At 46.3% G+C, this 7540-nt stretch overlaps 1 protein-coding gene across 2 annotated transcripts in view; it reads left to right on the top strand.

The window, feature by feature from the left end:
- Nucleotides 1-4383: 4383 nt before the first annotated feature.
- The window catches only part of CYFIP1 (cytoplasmic FMR1 interacting protein 1), a 65997-nt gene continuing 62840 nt past the window's right edge, over nucleotides 4384-7540 (top strand). For both annotated transcript variants that reach the window (XM_088521825.1, XM_088521826.1), the window contains exon 1: nucleotides 4384-4398. The gene's annotated coding sequence lies outside the window, so the exon portion shown is untranslated. The remainder of the gene's footprint in view (nucleotides 4399-7540) is intronic.

Here is a 7540-nt window from a genome sequence, read left to right as displayed (position 1 = left end):
GCACCATGTACTTTTAAAAATGTAAAAAGTGGTTGCTTTGTATTATTTTTTTTTCCCTTCTATACACCGATCACCTTAGCTTCAGTGAAATGACTGCTCTTAATAAACCTGCCTTAGGTAATGTCAGCTGGATAGCAGGGAAAAAAATCCTTCTTCTCATGAAACACTAATTCCTAGGAAACCCCTATCTTGTGACTGTTGGTTTTATTGAAGGAACTCCTTGCTAGTTAAAGCTCTGTGCTGCTGGTTTACCTAAGATTCCAGCTTAGGAATTGCCCTTGCACAGTCTGTGCAGAGGCCTTTGTGTGTCTTGGAGGTTGCTCTTGGCTGCGAGCTGGTTCTCAGCCAGTCTCCAGTACTCGTTTGCTCTTCCACGGGCACACAAGCAGGATGGAAAATCTGGCGCTAGGAGCACTGGCTGATTCTGGTCACGGACATCCTTGGTGCTTGGCTTTCTGTGAGGAAGCCAGACTCAGCTGCTGAATATCTTTGGCTTTATTTTATGCCCTCCTTCCACAAAGCCTTGGGAGAATGAATCCTTTCTTTTGCTGTGCATCTCCTGTGATGCTACCAAGACTTTCTCACCGGATCTGTGGGAAATGCCTATTTTAATTGATGCCTAGTCAGAAAAAGGAGGATATTATTTAGGAGTATTTTAGCTATTCATTCACCCAATTTTCTGTGGAATATTTTCTGATCTCTTCACAGAGTGGTGTCACTGCTTGGCTTCTGTCCTGTGTCTATTATTCTGTGTCTGTTATTTCTGGGCATTTTTTACCCTGCTTTTCAATTTACTTTTTTTATTAGTTGTTGCTGAGTTTACTTGAATCTTGACTTTGGATCATCTCCTCTTTGATGGAAGAGACCTAATGTTTGTGTGTGCTTCTCTTATACTTCCAGGATTTAAAGTAAGCAATTTTGTTAGTGCTAGAACACTGGTATGATTTACCAGGTGTGATTTATTGCATGTGTTAATGGATTTAAGTGGGCTCTGTCATAGTCTTTGTTTCTGAACTGACTAAGGAAAGCTTAAAAAAATACCCAGAAGAGCATGTTAAAACTGAACATTCTAAGCTTTTAAGAGGTATCTTCTAATTTAAAACTATATTTAAAAGAAGTCCACTAGGTGGCAGATTTCTCTTATTTTGCTGGGACCTTTTTATTAGTTTATTTTTTTCTGAACTCATGGCTGCTACTTTCATACATACTGACTAGCCTTTTGATATTAAATGAGAAAAGGTATGTCCTTTGACCCAAATGCTCTGGTCTAGAAAGTATAAAATAATAAACATTTATACTTTGTAGTTAAAAATGAATGATTATGGGCAGAAAGATTTTGATCAACTATTGGAAGAGAAGGAAAAAAATCAGGTCTATAGTCATGTGGCAATTATTCTGACCCTAGAAGACTTGAAAACACATGGAGAAAAAAATGTTCAGATCCTACTCTCAGCCAGATTATCCTACTTTATGCTAAGGCATGAAGACGCCTGCATGGGATTTTTGAAAAAAGAGGAGAAAAAGTAGTTGAAATCATAAAAATGTTCAATTCTCTCAATTACATCAAGCAGCACTGATACAGGGGTGGAAGGGCAAACACAGATTTGCGTACTTAAAAATAAGATTTTGGTTGGATGGTTTTAGAAAAAAATTCTAATATTCAAGGTATGATATTATGTCTGTTCTAAAATTACTTGGGAAATTGCACTGCACTGCGTCACTGGAGGCTGTCACAGTTTTGTCTAGACTATCTCCATATTTCACAGAATCCCAGAAGGGTTGAGGTTGGAAGGGACCTCTAGAGATCATCTAGTCTAACCCCCCTGCTCCAGCAGGGACACCTAGAGCACGTGGCACAGGGTGGCATCCAGGCGGGTTTGGAAGATCTCCAGAGAAGGAGACTCCACAGCCTCTCTGGGCAGCCTGTTCCAGGGCTCTGTCACCCTCACAGTAGAAAAGTTCTTCCTCATTTGCTTGCTTTATCTTCAGGTTCATTCTGTCACAGAAGCCCTAAGAGAGAGCCCCTTCCCTACCTGGTTCCATCTTTTTATTTTCTCTTCCTTGCTTTCCTTTCTTTCCTGTAAACTTCTGCCATCTCTGGGCCATTCAGTGTTCTTGAATTCCCTAGTGATTGCTTGGTTATGCTCAACTTAAACACTTGGTTACCTTCCATCTAACTCATGTCCTTGAGGACCTTTGTGTGAAGCTACCGATATAATCAGGAAATAGAAGAAGTAGTTGTTGATTCTGTTTTCTATGCTAGCATGGATTAAAGCTAGTTATCTCCAAATCGCAGGCTAATTAAAGATAATAATAATACTAATGACAATGCTCCTGACCCTCTCTTCCAAACTATTTTTCAGTCTCCAAAGACCGTAGAGTTTTACAAATTTCATCATATCTTCTTAGGTTGCCCTAAGATAAGGCCTCTGTAAGTTTCTACTAATCCAGGACCAGCAGACAAAGCATGATCCTGTCTCACAAAGGTGAGTTACTCTTCACTGTAATGACCTGTTTGCACTAAGGACTGACTGGGGAAGAGAGCGTAAGGAGGGTCTCACTGAACAGTATCCGTTGGATCCTTCAAGTTTTAGAAACTTGAAGGCTCCAGCTGTAGCAGTCTCCTAGAGCATCCACTTGTCTGGGGTTTAAAGGCTAAGGTGATAAGGGAAGGTGATGGATGAGAATCTTCCACTTGATCTTTGTACTCAAAATACATCCTGTGTGTGCATGAGCACCTAGGGGAGAATAACCAGCCACATCCTAGAAGCAAAACTTTTCATGTACCAGGGGGCTAAACTGCAGAGCACCCAAAAGCTGCGTCATCCACATGATGAGGTAGCAACAACAGCATTCTGAAATGGTGTGTAATTTATCCTCGAACTGTTGAAATTCTTGATAGTAGGACAGAGTGATAAAATGGTGCCTGAAGTCATGAGAATTAGTGGGCTGAGCAACTTAATGCCTCTTCCCAAAGGCTTTCTTGTACATGCTATTACCAAAAAAAAAAAAAAAAAAGGCTATTTAAGGAAATTTAATACAGTGGAAATTTCTTTGGGGAAAAACACAATGATTGTTCCTTTCCTTGATCTATTCTGTTCTCAGCACAGAAAGCATTAATAGCACAGTGGCTCCCAGCAGCTGTAGAAAACAGAGGTGATAAATTCACTGTAGCAAAGCAATTTTATGTGGGTTGCTAATGAGCAAGGGAGGATTTTCAAAAGGACATAAAATACTGGATGCAACTTAAAATATGAAGGAAAAAAAAAAAAAGAAAAAAGAGGTTCTTCTGATGCTTCCAAACAGCTATAGTTTTCCTGTTTTCTCAACTCCCTGCGCTCCCTGTATGATCCAGGAAGCGTGTGTTCTGTCTGGCGATGAGCGGATAGACCAGCTTCCATGACAAACTTCATAAAGGAAGAGCTTGTTTCTTGGGATTCTGTGTCAAGTGGATAAATCTTAATTGAAGAAATAGAACAAAAATGGTGTGAAATAAAATGTGGGAAGGGCACATTAATTTTAAGATAGAGAGCATACATGTGATACTGTGTTTCAGAAAAATAAAATTTGGAGGTGGTTAAGAGTGAAATGAGCCTTCTTGCTTTTCTATTTTAAGTTTCAATTAACAGCATTTCAGCTGTGAAAAAGGCATAGAGGAGCACCCTCCAGGGGTAATATTTTAAAGGCTTTTCTATTGAATCCCTATACAGGTTAAGATTAGCCTTGGGTCTTTATGCTGGACCTGTGAGGTGAGGAAATGTCCCTGCCACTGGGGAAGCCCCGGCCGTGCGAGTCCTGTGCGTGGCACCATCTCCCGGGGCCTGTGCGGCACCAGCCGGGGTTACGGGCAGCGACGGAGGAGCTGCTGTGTCCTTATATCCGTATCTGCACCTAGCATCTCCCCTACGGAATTATAGAGAAGGGGGAAAAAAAGAGAGAAAATAAAGGAGGAGGGAGGGAAGAAAAAGAAATAAAAAGGAGAAAAACATTATAAAAAAAAACACGGAGAAAAACTCAAAAAGGAGGAAAAAGGGGGGGGAATAAGAAAGGGGGAAAAAGTAAAAAAGGGAGGAAAAAAACAAACAAAAAGGAGGAAAATAAAGAGGGAGGGGGGAAGAAAAGAGGAAAAGCAAGGGGGGCCCGAGGGAGCGAGGGCTCGGCGGGCCGGGCGGGGCGCAGGGCGGGCGGCGGCCGCGGCGGCAGGTTTGGGATGCGGCGGGAGGAGGAGCTGGAGCGGCAGGAAGGGAGTTTCCTGCGCGGCTCCCGGCCCGTGACTCAGGCAGGAAACTCCCGGGCAGGCGCGGCCCAGGGAGCGCAGCCGCCGGCCGGGCCGAGCCGGGCCGGGCCGAGCCCCCTCCTCGGCGGCGGGCGGCCCTCCCGGGAGCCGCCGCACAGCGGGTGAGCGGCGGGACGGAGCGGGACGGAGCGAGCGGGGCCTCCTCTCGTCCCCGGCGGCGGGCGCTGCGCGGGGGGCGCCGCGGGGCGCAGGCCGCGGGGCCGCGCGCTCCGTGGGGGAGCGTGTGCGGGGTGGTTATTTACTCTGCTGTTTAGCTAAAAATAACGTCCCCCTCCGCCGCCCCCATCAGGGCGGTCGCGGCTCCGGAGCTGTTGGTGGCTTCCTTGGATGCGGCAGGAATGTTTTCCTTTCCTCCCGGTGCCGGAATTGGTCGGTTCGTGCTGTTGGCTGCCTTGTGTGGCGTGGTTCGTATGCGGAGATAAACATGGGTATATGTATATATATACATGGGAAGTACATACTATATGTATGTGCTATGTATATGTGTGTGTTATATATACATATATATATAGATAGATACACTGCCCTGCAGGATAGCTACAGAGGACCCACTGGTGGCCGCTTTGGGGGCAGGCAAAAAGGGGTGTAAACCCTTACAGGGAGCATTTTGGAAGAGGTTTTAGAATCCCAGACGGGTTGAGGTTGGAAGGGACCTCTAGAGATCATCTAGTCCAACCCCCCTGCTCCAGCAGGGACACCCAGAGCACATGGCACAGGGTGGCATCCAGGCGGGTTTGGAAGATCTCCAGAGAAGGAGACTCCACAAGCTCCGTAGCACCTTTTAGACCTGCGTGCTGTGCGAGTTTGCTGGTTGTCCTCTCTCATGCGGCACCTGCATCTTCCTTTGCGCTGCTGAAGCTTTGCTGCCCATGCTGGCCAGCAGCTTGAGTGGAAAGCGGCAAGTAGGGATCCCTGCGCCGAAGCGTCCTGCTGCTCGGTGGCGACCAAGCATCTGCCTGCACAACCAGAGCAGGACTCTTGAGGAAGTTGGGTGTCCCCTAATTAAAATAATTAGGCTGTAGCGAGAGTTAATAGCGTGAATACCTAGTTCCGCAGCAGGCTTCCTGGAAACCCTCTCCCTTTTGCGTGTGTCCACGATGAACAAACAGGTCAGCGCTGACATGGATTTCGTGTGTTTCTGTAGCTCATCGGGAAGTCTGTGAATAGTTTTTACCTTTCTGCCTTTCGCTGCCTTCCCTTTGATCCCTGCACTGTTTGATGACAGGTTTGCCTAGTGTTCAGACATGTAAATTGCTGTTTGTGTCTCAGGGAGAGATGTTGGGAGGAAGCCGTCCCCATGGCTCGGAGCGGAGCTGCCCGCGGTGGTTGCTCACACGCAAATATTGGAGAATGTCTGGGGAAATTCTCCTTAATTAGAAGGTCTAACAAGGCTTTACTATAAACCAATAAAGGTTAGTTCTCTGATGAGCATCTCTAGCCCTTATTGCGTTTAATTTCCTTACTTGCCAAAGCTTTATGAGAGTAACCTTACCGAAAACTTATGCATAGGGTGTTATTGGTTGGTGCGTTTTCCAGATGGGAGCTTCTGACAATGCTGTGGCACAATTTCATGATCTTTGGTTTGTGTTTATATTAGTTGCAGATTTATAAACTGTTCTGTGTTGAGGCTGAGTGTCTCTGAGCTATATGGTTGCGCTTGCGTTGTTAGCCCTCACGGTGATGCCCTGTCTGGTTCTCGGTTTCATCGGACTCCTGCTTTGGCCCTTTTAATAACTGTTTTTGTTTTTAATGCAGAGTTCCTCCTGATCTTTTCAATAAAAGCCTCTTAAAGCCTTCTTGGCAAACTTTCCTGGGAGGTCTGGCTGGCACAGGCAGCCGCTGTTTTCCTGGCTGTATTTGCAAAAGGCCTTTGGAAAATTTGGGGCACAGTCGGAAAGACTTAATCTCAGTATTGAAGCTCACTCATCTTGTCTGCTGAGAAGTTTCCAGCAATGTTTCTCTGTAAAAGCAGCTTGGATTTTTTTCCCTAAGGAAAGGGATGCGGTTGATACAACATCTCCATAGAATCATAGAATCATAGAATGCTTAAGGTTGGAAGGGACCTCTAGAGATCATCTAGTCCAACCCCCCTGCACACGCAGGGTCACCTAGAGCACGTGGCACAGGACTGCATCCAAGCGGGTTTTGAAGATCTCCAGAGAGGGAGACTCCACAACCTCTCTGGGCAGCCTGTTCCAGTGCTCTGTCACCCTCACTGTTAAGAAATTTTTCCTTAAGTTCCTGTGGAACTTTTGGTGCTTCAGTTTGTGGCCATTACCTCTAGTTCTGTCGGTGGCCACCAGTGAAAAGAGGCCAGCACCATCCTCCTCACTGCCTCCCTTGAGGTACTTATAGACACTGATTAGATCCCCTCTCAGCCTTCTCTTCTCCAGCTGAACAGGCCCAGCTCCCTCAGCCTCTCCTCATAGGGCAGATGTTCCAGGCCCCTGATCATCCCCATAGCCCTGTGCTGGACTCTCTCCAGCAGCTCCACATTCCTCTTGTACTGTGGAGCCCAGAACTGGACACAATACTCCAGATGCGGCCTCACCAGGGCTGAGTAGAGGGGCAGGATCACCTCCCTCGACCTGCTGGAGACGCTCTTCTTAATGCACCCCAGGATCCCATTGGCCTTCTTGGCCATGAGGGCACACTGCTGCCTCATGGTCAACTTGTCCACCATGACACCCAGGTCTTTCTCTGCAGAGCTGCTCTCCAGAAGGTCGGTCCCCAGCCTGTACTGGTGTCTGGGGTTATTCCTCCCCAGGTGCAGGACCTTGCACTTGACCTTGTTGAATTGCATGAGGTTTTTCACCGCCCAGTTGTCCAGTCTGTCCAGGTCCCTCTGGATGGCAGCGCAGCCCTCTGGGGTATCGGCTACTCCTCCTAGTTTGGTATCATCAGCAAGCTAGTACTTTGTGATTTTCAGATTGTTAGACCTGTGTCATTATTGTTGTTACTATTATTTAGAAGGAAGAAGCAGCCCAGAATTTTAAGAAAAATAGGCAAAATTCCCATGCTGAAGATGAGTAAGACCTTGTGTGTTCTGTTCACTGCCCTTTGGTTTGGTCAGTAGCTGTTGAGGGTCATGATCATGAGAGAGAGTAGAGAAGCAGTGAGAGCCCCGTGCTCAGCACTGAGATGCTGCACTACCTACTGAGTGAAACTACATAAATTGCAAAAAGGTTTGTGCTGAAAGAAAGTGAATGTTCCACAAACAATGCAAGCTTTTCATTTTTTGAC

This window comes from Tinamus guttatus, unplaced genomic scaffold, assembly GCF_059628265.1.
Source record: "Tinamus guttatus ecotype Peru unplaced genomic scaffold, ASM5962826v1 Tinamus_guttatus_pri_ptg000134l, whole genome shotgun sequence".
Taxonomy (NCBI): Eukaryota; Metazoa; Chordata; class Aves; order Tinamiformes; family Tinamidae; genus Tinamus; species Tinamus guttatus.
The sequence above is the reverse complement of the archived record's forward strand: the minus strand, read 5'-3'. Positions and strand labels throughout refer to the sequence as shown.